The sequence below is a fragment of the Macrobrachium rosenbergii genome, chromosome 16, assembly GCF_040412425.1.
Source record: "Macrobrachium rosenbergii isolate ZJJX-2024 chromosome 16, ASM4041242v1, whole genome shotgun sequence".
Classification (NCBI taxonomy): Eukaryota; Metazoa; Arthropoda; class Malacostraca; order Decapoda; family Palaemonidae; genus Macrobrachium; species Macrobrachium rosenbergii.
Window position 1 is genome coordinate 7397177 of NC_089756.1, and position 15000 is coordinate 7412176.

A 15000-nucleotide genomic window follows, 5' to 3' on the forward strand; every position below is an offset into this window, starting at 1 on the left:
ATATATATATATATATATATATATATATATATATATATATATATATATATATATATATATATATATATATATATATGATATATATATATGTTACAGTCAACATGCGTAATCAGTTATTCGAGGCGTAATGACTGAAATTTCAGTCATCACGCATAATGCACTTAGGGGACATTTGATCCCCCAGGAGCTAGTACTAAACACGGCGAAACAGTGAGTCACCTACACTGTTTCGCCGGGTTTAGTACTAGTCCCTGGGGGTCAAATGTATTTCGCAGTGTTTAGTACTAGCGCCTGGGGGATCAAATGTCCTAAGTGCATTACGCGTGATGACTGAAATTTTCAGTCATTACGCGTAATGACTGATTCCGTGTTGACTGTAACATACATACATACATACATATATATATATATATATATATATACACTAAAATGTCATTTAACACAAACAGGAGTGTATATAAATCACACATATATATATATATATATATATATATATATATATATATATATATATATATATATATATATATATATATATATATATATATATATATATATATATATATATATATATATATATATATATAAATATTATAGTCAGGGCATATATAATCTATATATATTATATATACTTATATATTATTATATTACAAACTGCTCAACGTAACAAAATTTGGTGATTCACAATCACATCATCGGGGAAATCTATGGAAAATCAAATAAATTAATAAAAGTACTGAACGGCTAAAACTGAATTACGTTAAAACATTAGTCATTAAAAATCTATAAAGGCTGTTCAAAATTACAGACACTAGAGGACCCTTAAATACAGACACACAAAGCTTACATACGGACACATATGGTTACACAAGAGCAAATTAAAAATAGCAAAATCACAACACACTCCAAATAAAAAAAAAATAAATAAATAAAAAAAAAAATTGTTGAATTTTACGCAAATTTTCAAAGAATGGAGAAATAAAGACACTAATATACTTATTCAAAAAGCAGAATACGCTGACCTTACAATGCCAACGACAGAACCACACTAACATTAATAGAAAAATATATACAGAAAAACTAAACAAAAAGATCAGAGGTACAAATAGTCATGAGCTATGACAAAAACAATGGAATAGAGGCAGTTTGAGTGTTTAATGAGGGAACCCGCAGTTTAATATTTAAAGACTCAAGTATCTGAAGTTTTTGTTGGTTCTGTGCTTGGCCAATAACTTTAAAATCAATATACCTTTAAAAATTCGGAACAATTCAAAGACCGTATCTTGTATCAAGACTCCGATTTATTTATGACAAGTCTCGACGTAGAATCACAATTTACAAATGTTCCCTTTAGAGAAACTATTACTATTATTCTTGAAAAGCTCTTTCCTGATCCTGATTCTGTTTACTGTAATTTTAATCGGCCCTTTTTTAAATCGCTCTTAGAACTAGCAGTGCTGGACACGGCCTTTGTATTAAATGGAAAACTGTTTAAACAAACAGGAGGCATGGCCATGGGAAGTCCACTAGGACCAACCTTTACGAACATTTTTATGTGCTCCCTGGAGGAGCACATCTTTGAAGAATGCCCCTTGGCCTATCGCCCTCTTTTTTACTCTCGATACGTAGATGACACATTTGCTCTTTTTAAACATGAAACCGATTCCGACCGATTTCTTAATTCTGCCAGTGCCTGTCATAGCAGCATCACTTTTACCTTGGAGAAGGAACAGGATTCTAAACTGGCCTTTTTAGATATTTTGATTTTCAAAGAAAATGACCGTTTCAATGCTACTGTTTTTAGAAAAAGAACGTTTACTGGTCTTGGGTCAAATTTTTATAGCTCCTGCTTTTTTAATTTCAAACTTAACTCTGTCCACACTTTCACACGCCGTGCTTTAACTCTCGCTTCTAGTTGGGTCCTTTTTCGTGAAGAAATCCGTTTCCTGCAACAATACTTTAATAATAATTGCTTTCCAAGCAAAACTTTCTATAGAATTCTTTCCAGACTACTGAAAAAATCATTCAACCCTACAGTAAAACCTAATGTCCCTAAACTCTCTATATACGAAGTTTTCCCATTTTCACATGATGATAGCTTTAGAAGGGATTTCATCAGGATCGTTCAGAAGTACTTTGGAGCCATCAACATCAAACTCATCCCAAAAGATCTAAAGACAATGGGCTCGCTCTTCAGGTTTAAAGATCGGCTCTGCCCTTTGATGTCGTCTGGTGTTGTTTATGAATATACTTGTCCCAGATGTAGTCTGGAAACATACGTCGGATCTACCAGCCGGCTTCTCAGGGTCAGAGCCGACTCTCAAAGGGGGTGAGTTATGGAACTGGATGCCGACTCTCCAATCCAGAGCTATCCTGTACAATAAATCATGCCACCAAGTGCAAAACGCATATAAATTATGATGATTTTAAAGTTATTGGCCAAGCACAGAACCAACAAAAACTTCAGATACTTGAGTCTTTAAATATTAAACTGCGGGTTCCCTCATTAAACACTCAAGCTGCCTCTATTCCATTTTTTTTTGTCATAGCTCATTACTATTTGTACCTCTGATCTTTTTGTTTAGTTTTTCTGTATATATTTTTCTTTTAATGTTAGTGTGGTTCTGTCGTTGGCTTTGTAAGGTCAGCGTCTTCTGCTTTTTGAATAAGTATATTACTGTCTTTGTTTGTTTCTCCATTCTTTGAAAATTTGCTTAAAATTCAACAATTTTTAATTCATTTTTTTTATTTTTTTTTTTTTTTGTAATTTATTTGGAGTGTGTTGTGATTTTGCTATTTTTAATGTGCTCTTGTGTAACCATATGTGTCCGCATGTAAGCTTTGTGTCTGTATTTAAGGGTGCTCTAGTGTCTGTAATTTTGAACAGCCTTTATAGATTTTTAATGACTAATGTTTTAACGTAATTCAGTTTTAGTCGTTCAGTACTTTTATTAATTTATTTGATTTTCCATAGAATTCCCTGATGATGTGATTATGAATCACGAAACGTAGGAAGCAATAAAGGAAGTGTGAATCTCAGAGTATTCCTGCCCTTGACTACAATTTATGTATGAGCATCGAATCTGCCAGATTTTGTGTGATGTGTGTGTATATGTATATATATATATATATATATATATATATATATATATATATATATATATATATATATATATATATATATATATATATATATATATATATATATATATATATATATATATATATATATATATATATATATATATATATATATATATATATATATATATATACTGTATATATACATATATACAGGGTGTTTCAATAATTAGAGCCTACAGCATAAAATAAAACTGATATGGACAAAAACAAAAGTAATTTGGAACAGGTATTTACTTAAGTTTCTCTCTGAGTATTTAATATTTTGTGTGGCCTCCATCTGCCTGTACCACAACCTGCATTCTTGAGGGGTATGATTTCAGCAAACCGCAAAAAAGCTGACACTCAAACTCCATTTCCCTGAGCACTTTGGTCACTTCTCTTCGCAGGCCATCGAGGCTTGGTATACCATCATAGTTCACTGCTCACGCTTCAACACGATCCTTTAAGATACTACCAATGTTTTCACACCCATTAAGGTCAGGGAGCTACCTGGAAATTCACTTGACAAGAAGAAATCAATACCACTGTTTCGAAGCAGCTCCTGTGCCTGAAGAGCCTTGAAACATGGTGCCTTATCATGCAAAAATGTGACTTCTTCGACACATAACACATTTTCAGGATCTTTGAGGAAAGGAAATACTCCACCAGTTAGCACAATTTCTCTGAAGTATTTGCCATTCCATGACTGTCCTTTTTCTTTGATGATCCACATTAACCGTTTGGCTGTGAAACAGAGAAAAATTCCCAAACATTCAGGAAATTTCACAACTTGGTGATAGTGCACGTCATCGCTGATATCATCCAAGTTTGCAGCCCAAATGATGTCATTTTTATGATTTGGCTTCCTGACTGTGTAAATGAAGAATTCATCTGATGCGGCAACATGGAGAAAGTCAGCTTCATCCCAGTCTTTAAGAAATGAACCACAAAACCATGCACAGTCTTCTCTCTGTTGCTGAGTGATGTTGGGCTTGCTGATAACATGAAATGGCTTGATACCAGATTTTTCAACTCACGATACACAGCACTATAACTTCTATTCTTTCCCCTATTTGTTTCTAGTTCAAGCACCAATTTACGTAAAGACTTTCTTGGTCTACCCACTGCCTCAGCTATGATGTCTTTTGACTACTGAGAAAGGACTTCAGGCCTTCCAAGATTCTCACTCTTTTCGTGATGACAGTCATATGGATTTTTGTTCCAGTTTCTTTTAACTAAGGATTCATCTCTTTTAATGTATTTAGCTATCCAGGAACGCAAAATGAAGGATGCATCAGCATCCCTGGCCTCTCTGAAGGTTATAGCCTGGATTCGGTCAATCCATCTGATTTCCTCCTAGTCGTTAGCCATGGCTGTATCTAACTCCGTCATTCAGTCTGAAAATACAAGAAATGTAAAATGAAAAATAGCTTAATAGAAACTTGAATTAATGTACTTAGAGATAGGCTATAGCAGAAGACTTCATAACTTTCCATTTGTTCTGTGGAGGGGGGCTCTAATTTCGAAACACCCAGTATATATATATATATATATATATATATATATATATATATATATATATATATATATATATATATATGTGTGTGTGTGTGTGTGTGTGTGTGTGTGTGTGTGTGTGTGTGTGTGTGTGTGTGCGTGCGTGCGTGCGTGTGAATTTAGTATTTCAAGAACGAAACTACAGCAGCATTCTTGAAATTTCTGGCACAGTATTGCATGTAAAATAACGCAAATATTATTTCTTAATGAACGTAGCACTAATGGGACTAATGAACACTTCCAAGTACTACCGAACATTATCAAGATTTCCTACGCAACAGCGCATTAACAAAGTAATTGGTTTGGTGAACAAAACTGTCTTAATTAATTTTCACAAACCTGCATTACTGCATAGAAATAAAAATGAGTCAACATTAGCTTTTCTTCAGCGAAGGGTAAACATTATTATTATTATTATTATTACTTATTATTATTATTATTATTATTATTATTATTATTATTATTATTATTATTATTATTATTATTATTATTATTATTATTATTATTCAGAAGATGAACCTCATTCATATGGAACAAGCCCACAAAAGGGGCTACTTACTTGAAATTCAAGCTTCCAAAGAATAGGGCGTTCACTCGAAAGAAGTAACAGAAGGTAATGAGAAATGCAGGAAGAGATCACTTATCAGAAAAACAGATAAATTAACAAATTAATACATGAATAAAGAAAAATATAAGTAAATTATTAATGTTAAGTATGTTAAAGTCGAATAATTTATCGTCTCAAGAAAAACGTTGGTTAAAACCATTACCCGGTATAAGTCGCTAGGTCTTTAATAAGGGCAAAAACAATTCGAGCAAAATGATTGCTGAAAGTTCCAGATGTTGCAATGGAGTCTCCTGTGGTTACATGAATCCTGTTTACCTTCATTACTGCAAATGACTCTGCATGCTAGTGCACTGCACTAGCTTTTATCAGCAACCATAATCTGTTGTCACATGTTGGATTTCTTCAGCAACTTTTAAACTTAATGCCTTGCGTAAAACTGAAGGTACATGAAGTGTGTTCAGTATTTAGTTTGTATAATTTGTATTCACCATCACCGAGAAACATAAGTTCCAAATTTATTTATTTATTTATTTATATATATATATATATATATATATATATATATATATATATATATATATATATATATATATATATATATATATATATATATATATATAAATATATATATATATATATATATATATATATATATATATATATATATATATATATATATATATATATATATATATATATATATATATATATACATTTCAGAAGGAATACTTAAACTACTGGAGGGAGGTTAGAATCTGTTACATAAAAGTCCTATTGTCTTGTTCTTTCGGTACAATCCTTTTTTTTTTTTTTTTAAAGTTCACGCTTTCAGCCTAAGAGGGCCCTAAGAAGTAACAGCTTTCCCCCACTGGAAACCCCTCCCCCGCTTTTTTTGGGGGGAGGGTGGGGAGAGCGGGCTCGTTCATTTACTCCATAGTCCGCTTTTAACACAGAACGGTCTAAGGGAAAAAAACTGTTACCTGGTAAGCCTAAACTATACTGTCTTATCTAGCTTGCCCGAGGAGTGGTATAAAATTCGTAAGGTATTTTTTTGGGCAGGAAATTTATCTCTTTCCCCGTAAATGTGTTCAAAATTTATTCAGTGTGTATTGTTGCCCTAAAATGTAGTAAAATTGTTGTGTATCTATATACTGCATTGCCATTGCTGTTGAGATATTTGTAAAAGTTTGTTATATCACAAACGAAATTATTAAATAAAGTGTGAAAATTCATACAACGCAACAAAATAGAAAATATTAAATATTACATGTGACTACATTGTTATTTTGTTTCAATAGATTTACTGATGATACTGAACCTCGTTAAAGAATATGAGTTAAAGCCTACATATTTGCTGTAAAGTAATATCCTATGTAACTGTTATAAAGTAAAATCCTAAGTAACTGTTATAATGTAACTGAATGAAGAGAGTTTAAAAGCCGCAATAGATTAACTGGATGCAGAAAAAAAGGTAATTCAGAGTTAAATCTTTTTTAATGAAAGTTATAATAAACTGGCCGATTTAAGGTTATCCTGACCAGATTTTAAAAGGCAAAAAAAGGGGCATGCAAAAAAAAAGAACAAACAAAAAACAAAGTCAAATTGCTACCTAATACTTTATTAAGCATATTAGCAGTGTCCAAAAATCAAAGCAAAAAATTCTGATGCAATATATTTATCGACAGCGTCGCCAAATACCAGTTGAAGTACAACCGAACACCGTGAAGATAAGAGTGTGTGACTGCCGATTTTGGGGGTGGGGAGGGAGGAGGGGGGGAAGGGAAAAAATCCTTCCGTCCTTTTTAAAGTGAATTCAGACCAAGTCGTCCATATAATCCACCGAGGAAAGAAACAAATGGATCGTGAAAATGGAATTGCGGGACGAAGGGGGTGAGGGGAGGAGGGGGAGGGGGTGTTGGAGAAGGGGAAGGAGTCTATTCTCTAATCGTACAACATTATGCGAGACGTTGTTCTCAAGAGATGAGAAGTCAAAGGTGAGGGGAGGGGATGTGAGGGGAGGATGGAGGGAGATATGAGAGGGGAGGTGAGGGGAGGGGAAGGGGAAGAATCCTAGGTATTCGCAGAAAAAATATGGTCTGTTAAATTACTGACAGAGAAAGACTATCTGCCCTGATAAAAATAACTGTAAGGAGGCCTTAGATTCCACAGGCTTGATAAATTACATTTTTTTTAAGTAATATTTCTCTTTTTACTAATAAAGGATCTTTAAGTATCTCCTAACTCTTGTTTCTAAGCCTAGTTGGCATTAATAACTAATGGTAACAACGAGGTAGTTATTAGTATCTCGTTGTTAACATTACCAACATCACTATACATGCAAAACACTTATAGATGGAAAAAGGCAAAAAAACACCTTGCCAAGACACATGAAATTAAAAAAATATTCATAATAGCATGAGTCTTGCTTTGGAGAAACAAATCCACAGTTATGTATGGGTACAAATACATTTAAAAATAATTCTAAACAGAGAGCATTCATGAATCTGATCGATTTATTTCCAAATATATTTGTACCCAAACATAACTGTGGATTTGTTTCTCCAATAAACGAAATACTAAGAAAATGACAAATGGCAGTTTCATCTCTTTTGCTCGTTATACAGTACATTTACTGTGATAAACACTCCTTCCCACTGAGCACCTTATGGCTTCTTCAGCACCCTTTTGTAAGTTGTCCACTTCAGAAGCATCGACCTCTACTAATTCCCTACAGTCTCCATACTTTCCAAACCTAGGCTCGTCCGTTTCCCGTATCGTGCCATCATCAGTAACCCTAAAGATTTCCCCTTCTCAAGTCTCGGCAAAACCTTTGTATTTCTTCGCAGACGTTTCCCCTATTTACACTCCCGATATCTTTCAGCCTCAAACTGAACTGGCCTTGGTACTTGTCAGGCAAACCGTTTCTTCAGTGCCTTGGGTAACCACCACCTCCTCCTCCTCATTCCCCCCCCCCCTCCTCCTCCTCCCTTCTTCTTCTTCTTCTTCTTCTTCTTCTTCTTCTTCTTCTTCTTCAGGTAGAGGGAGGGGGGACAATCATGGTAAGAGAAGAAGACAGTAATACAGTCTAAAGAACTAACTGGAGTAGTCCGCGAGTGACCGAGAGGAATTCCAAAACGTAAGGACAGTTTGTTTACGTCCTCTGGGATTCTGAAGTGTCCTACAATAACGGCCTGATGATATTTGATGATATAAATGAAAACTTCAATAAGAAAGGGAAGACTTTCACCGAGTAGCATTCACGATTGAGTGGGAAGTGGCAGTGAAGACTTTCATTGGAAGTTTAAATTACAGAACTCTTTAGAAACTTTCCGGCTAAAAGTTCCATCATGTTTGGACTGTGAACTTCTACTCTAAGTAAATATATATTTGAAATTTGCAATTACACGATGAGCGAGAAATGGTATGAAATTATATATATGAATGGATTTGAAAAAAGAAAAAGAACTTTTTTGTCAAAAGGTCCCACTAACAACTTTTGGATGAATGAATTTCGTCTTTTAAATGATTCAAATAGGGGTTTCCCAGGCTTTTCTTAATTTTTTTTTACTAAGTGGATCGTAGATCCTCTTACAGCTATCTAGATGTCCTTGGCTCTATCAGCTACATAAGAATGAAGTTAAATCTTATTAAACTTATGAATACAATGCCTTTAATAAACATAGTTTTAAGATCCGTTTCAGACGGAATCTTTCATCTTGAGAAACACACACACACACACACACACACACACACACACACATATATATATATATATATATATATATATATATATATATATATATATATATATATATATATATATATATATATATATATATATATCTATATATATAGATTTCTAAATTAGGGAGTATTTCTTTGAAAAAATAGTAATTTCATATCACAGTCTCTTTTTAATTTTTAGTTAAAATCAGATATGCTTTGCACAGGCAAAGTCCCTTGAGAGCTTGGGAAAAGTTTTTTTTAAATGAATACTTTAGTGAAGACTGACAAGGCAACTTATATTTCATTTTGAAAAGAAATGAGGTTGGGACAGAGAGATAAGATACGGTTAAAATAATATGTAAATATATATATATATATATATATATATATATATATATATATATATATATATATATATATATATATATATATAAATACTCTCAAGATGAAAGATTCCGTCTGAAACAGAGGTCACCACACAATCATTTGTGTTTGTTGGCAGATGAATATATACATATTAATTGATATACAAGGCATGGTTGCAGCTATGGTAAATATGGCTGAAATGCTGACACTGAAGTAATACATTTGATGTGACAATAATATGAAAGAAGATAAGTGTATAAAAGATGCGTGACAGATGCTGTGTTTCTTGTGTCAACACGTTTCGTGCGTGGAGATGTTCCTGCGAGGAGATTAGTGAGCCTGGTGAGATGACGGTGTGTGAGGTCCATGTGGGACCCTACAGGACTTCCTCCCCATTGGAGAGGCCTACGGCTATAGGTCAGTTTCTGGGGTCAATAGATACCCACTTCGTCCTGCTCTCTACTGTCACCTGGGAGGCCTTGTGTCTTCTCTGGATGATACGGTATGGTCCCAAGTAGGCTGGGGAGAGGGGGGCTCTGCGTGCGTCTAGCTGTATGAAAGCATATTTTGTGTGCTGCAGCTCGCTGGGGACGAACACTTCTCTGGTCACGTGGTAGGTTGTCTTGGCTGGCATTATCCATTCTACCGCTTTTCGGGTGTCAGATAGGGATGTTGGGCTCGTTTGATCTTGAAAAACATCTGCTGGCAATGTTAGTTCTTGGCTCTTATAGGATTTCTGCTGGAGATGCGCTGAATGAAGTGTGCAGTGTCGTTCTTAGGCCCAGTAAGACCCAAGGTAACTCCTGTCTACTGCTCCCGCCTTGACATCTGATGGTGAGTGATGCTTTCAAGAAATGGTGTAGCCTTTCGATGATGCCGTTAGCTTCTGGATTGTAGACTGTTGTGTATGTTATCTCTGTTCCCTAACTGTCTGAAAGGGCATTCCACAGGGTGGACATGAAGCTGGGTTCCGTCACTCATGATGATCCACGGGACTTTCGCGCAGCTTTCCATCATCTGTTGCCGTATCGGTATTGCTTTGGGCCACCTGGTATTTCTGTTAATGATGGTGATCAGGTATCTGTACCCCTCGGAGAAGCGTAGGGGTTCCACTATGTCGACATGGCTGTGGGAGAGTCGGCAGTGTGTTGTTTGGAACTCTCCTATTCTGCTCTTTTCGTGTCTTTTGATTTTTAAAGTCTGAGACAGGATGCATTCTCTCGGCCAGTTTTTTATGTCCTTTTTCATTCCCAACAGACGTACTGCTCTGCCCTGATTCGGGCGGTTGACCTGTCTGATGGGTGGGACAGGTTGTGGGTAAGTGTGAAGGCTTTTCTTCTGAGGCCCTCTGGCAGGTAGGGGCGAGGGCATCCAGTACTCATTTTGCAGGCAATGGTAGTCTCTCCACTGTTGATTGACAGGTTGCTCCATGTAAGGGCAGAGTTGTCCAGCCACAGTCACTGTAGGTCAGCGTCGTCTCTTTGTGCTTCTGCTATTTCAGGATAAGCTATCCCAAGCTGGATGGTGTTGCAGTTTCTTGATAGTGCGTCTGCCATGGTATTTGCTGAACCCTTCAAATATTTTATGGTGCAGGAGTGTTTAGCTACTGCTGATAGGTGCCACTGTTGCTGTGCTGACCATGCGTCTGCTGACTTCATGATGGCGCCCACCGCCATGTTACTTGCATCTGTTGTTAACGTGAGGGACCTATGGGGTATAGGAAAAGTCAGTGTGGTTGCAGAAGTTAATGCTTGTTTTGCTAAAAGAAATGCATTATCTTGATTTTCTGACCAATTTAACTGTTTTTGTTTTCCTTGTAGGAAATGATATACTGGGCTCATAATTTTAGCAATGTTAGGGATGAATCTATGGTAATAGTTGATTAGCCCTGAAAATTCTTGTACTGCTTTAATTGTTGTTGGTTTTGGGAAGTCGGTGATTGTTTTTACCTTTTCTAGTAGGGGTTTAATGCCCTCTGGGAATTAAACCCTTTACTTGATGTCCCAGGAATTCCACCCTTTTCTTTGCCCATTTGCATTTGTCTTCCCTTACTACTAGTCTATTTTCTTTGAGTATTTGTAGTGCTTTTTTGATGTCTTTAAGATGCTGCTGGAGGTTGGGACTAAATATGAGGATATCGTCGATGTAGACCAAGCAGAATGGAAGATTGTTCATCCATCAGTCTTTGGAAGGTTACCAAGAAGTTCGTCCATCAGTCTTTGGAAGGTTGCCCATGTTGCTAAGGCCAAAACAGCTGTAGCTGACCATGTAGGTGCCGAAGGGGGTGATGGTCGCGGTTTTCTCTATATCTTCCTTCGCTACTGGAACTTAGAAGTATCCCTTCAGCAGGTCTATTTTGGTGAAGATCTTTGCTCCACTCATCTGGTTGGTTATGCCTGCCATGTTCAGCAACAGGTATCTATCGGCTTCGTTTTGACATTTAATCACTGGTAGTCTCACCACGGGTGCCATGTTCCATCAGGTTTTGGTACCATGTGGAGAGGGGATGCCCATGGGCTGGGGGCTTTTTGGCATATTCCCACATTCTCCATCTCCTTGAACATTTGTTTAATGTAGGCGAGCTTCTTGGGGCTAAATGTCTGAAATGTGAGTGGATTAGGGGGCCTTCAGTTTCTATATGGTGCTGGATGTTGAGTTTTGCTGGTTTGGTTAAGTCATGCTGCAGGTTGTCTTTAAAGACTTCTTGGTAGTCTTGCAGATGTTGTCGTATTTCCAGTGTGGTGTGGTTGCTGCAATGGGGCATATTTGTCGTCTTTGCTGCTGCGGTGACGGTGTGGTGGCGGTTCGCCTGCATGGCTGTTAACAAGATGATGTCAGAGTCGTTTTTGGGGTCAGTTGTTTTGATGTTACATCCACTAGCAGGTTGTGTGCTATTAGGAAGTCTGTTCCCAACAATGCTATTGTCACATCTGCCGTCATGAAGGTTCAACTGTAGTCTTTTCCATTGAATGACAAGTTCATACCCTTTCTCCCATACATCTTGAGTGGTGCTCCACTGGTGGTGGATACTTGGAGGTTGTTAGGTGGAGTGGGGTTGAGTTGTTCATTCGGACTGGCTGGCACAAATGACCTGCATGCTCCTATGTCGACTAGGGATTCTGTGTATGACCTATCGTCCCTGATGAAGAAGCATATGGAGTCTCTACGTTCGTACCTGGAAGAGAGACAGCGGTGGGCACATGCAGTTTCTCTTATGAGACAACTGGTCTGCTCACCACTGACGTTTAGTTGGATGGGTCGTGGGTGCGACCACTTGCATGTTTTTTAAAGCAGGCAGCCTTTGTCACATTTGCGAGCTTTTTTCCTGAATCTCCAGTGGAAGTAGCACGTCCCCTCTGGTATTTCATCTTTCTTCTGTCTGGCTGTTTCCTTGATGACTTGCTTGGGGAAGTTTTGTTTGTGGATGGGGGCGGCTGGTCCCCTTGGGTTGCTGTCAGGTTCCATGTTGGTTGACTGCTGGGCCTGTCGTGGTGGTGGTGCTGCTCTTGGTGGTTGTGTGGGCCATTTGCACTGCGTCGACCAACTTCAGGAATTCCTTGACTGTTAACGTGGAGGCATTGGGCATGGCCGCCACTGTTTCACAGGGTAATTTTGTGAGGAGTACCTCTCTCACAAGGTCTAGGGATGACTCAGGTTGGCTGTCTGTGGCAGGTAGCATGATGAGCCGCCACAACAGTTTGTAGATGTGTGATGGCCACTCATCTCCTATAGGTACCTCCACATAGTTGAGGAATTTCTTGACTCTTTGGGCAGGTGGCATGCTGAAGGATGAATTCAGCTGGTCCTTCAACAATTTGTACGTGGCTGGGGTTTGAAGCCATCCTGCAATTTGCTCGAAGATGTCATCCAGCAGGAATTTGAGGAGAGCGTCTGCTCTGCGTGTTGATGAGGTGATTTTCTTCAATCAGGAGATTGTTTCCACCCTGAAGAACCAAGCTTCTGGCTTGTAGGGCATGAATGGAGGCAGACATATGTTGGCAGTGGCGATGGTCTCACTGGAGAGGCTGGCATAGTTGGTGTTTGATGGGTCGGTCATCTGAGTGGTCACCAACTTAGTGAAGGCATGAGTAAGAGCCAGTGTCTACAAACTTACTAATTATTCAGACAACAAACAAACAGGTCAATAACTCTTGTGAGCGGAAATGTAGCTCCTGATACCAGGCAAACAAAAACAGAGGCCACCACACAATCATTTGTGTTTGTTGACAGATGAATATATAAATATAAATTAATATACAAGGTATGACTGAAGCTATGGTACATATGGCTGAAATGCTGACATTGTAATGCATACGGTGACAATAATACATTTGATGTGACAATAATATGAAAGAAGAATGTGTATAATAGGTGCATGACGTATGCTGTGTTTCTTGTGTCCGCACGTTTTGCACGCGGAGATGTTGTTGGGAGGAGATTAGCGAGCCTGGTGAGATGATGGTGTGTGGGGTCCATGTGGGACCCTGCTACATGTTAGTGGGTCTACGGGGACGAAGTATGGTTTGGGCATGTGCACAACTTCAGTTAACCAAGGACCGTTCAGTTGCCTGATTATCACCTCGTTTTCAAGACAGGTATGCGATCCTTATCACATAAAACCTAGATGGCAGGCTGTCAGCTTGACAAATAGCTTCAGAATATCCATAAGTTATTAAGATACAGTGTCCGTTGACTGTATAAATATTAAATTATTATCACGTTGGTAAATTTAGACACCGTAAAGACAGCTGCAACTGATTTCATTTCCTGTGCTTATTAACGAACGAGCCTCAGTTTCCTATGGCGTTTCTGAGGGAAAGTATAGGCCAAAGTCTTTGGTTTATTATAGAAATTATCAAAATAGGTTTTCAATGTTGATTTTATTGAGGGAAACAATTACATTAATAATTATCATAAATTATGATCTAAATTCACGTAAATTCTGATAAAAAATTCATGTTATAGGGGATTTATTGTTGTAGGTTAATCAAACGTCTGACAGCACCTGGAAGGAAACCTGGAGTGCTGAGGCGAAAAGTGACATTAACCCACAAAGCAACTGAAGGAAAACCTGACGGAATTGGTAAAAACGAGAATTTCATATAATTTGTCTGTGTTTCATGTCTGTAACCGGGGTAGGGGTTTGACTGAGTTATAACCTTCCTGGGGTCACATAAGGGCAGGCAGCTTGCCAAATTTTGTCTGGGTTTGTCAAGTGGTTCAGTTTCTATTGTGGACAAACATGCAAACATTCACTTATATATATATATATATATATATATATATATATATATATATATATATATATATATATATTAATATATATATATATATATATATATATATATATATATATATATATATATATATATATATATGTATATATATATATATATATATATATATATATATATATATATATATATATATATATTATATATATATATATATATATATATATATATATATATATATATATATATATATATATATATATATATATATATATATATATATATATATATATATATATATATATATATATATATATATATATATATATATATATATATATATATATATATATATATATATATAGATATATATATATATATATATATATATATATATATATATATATATATATATATATATATATA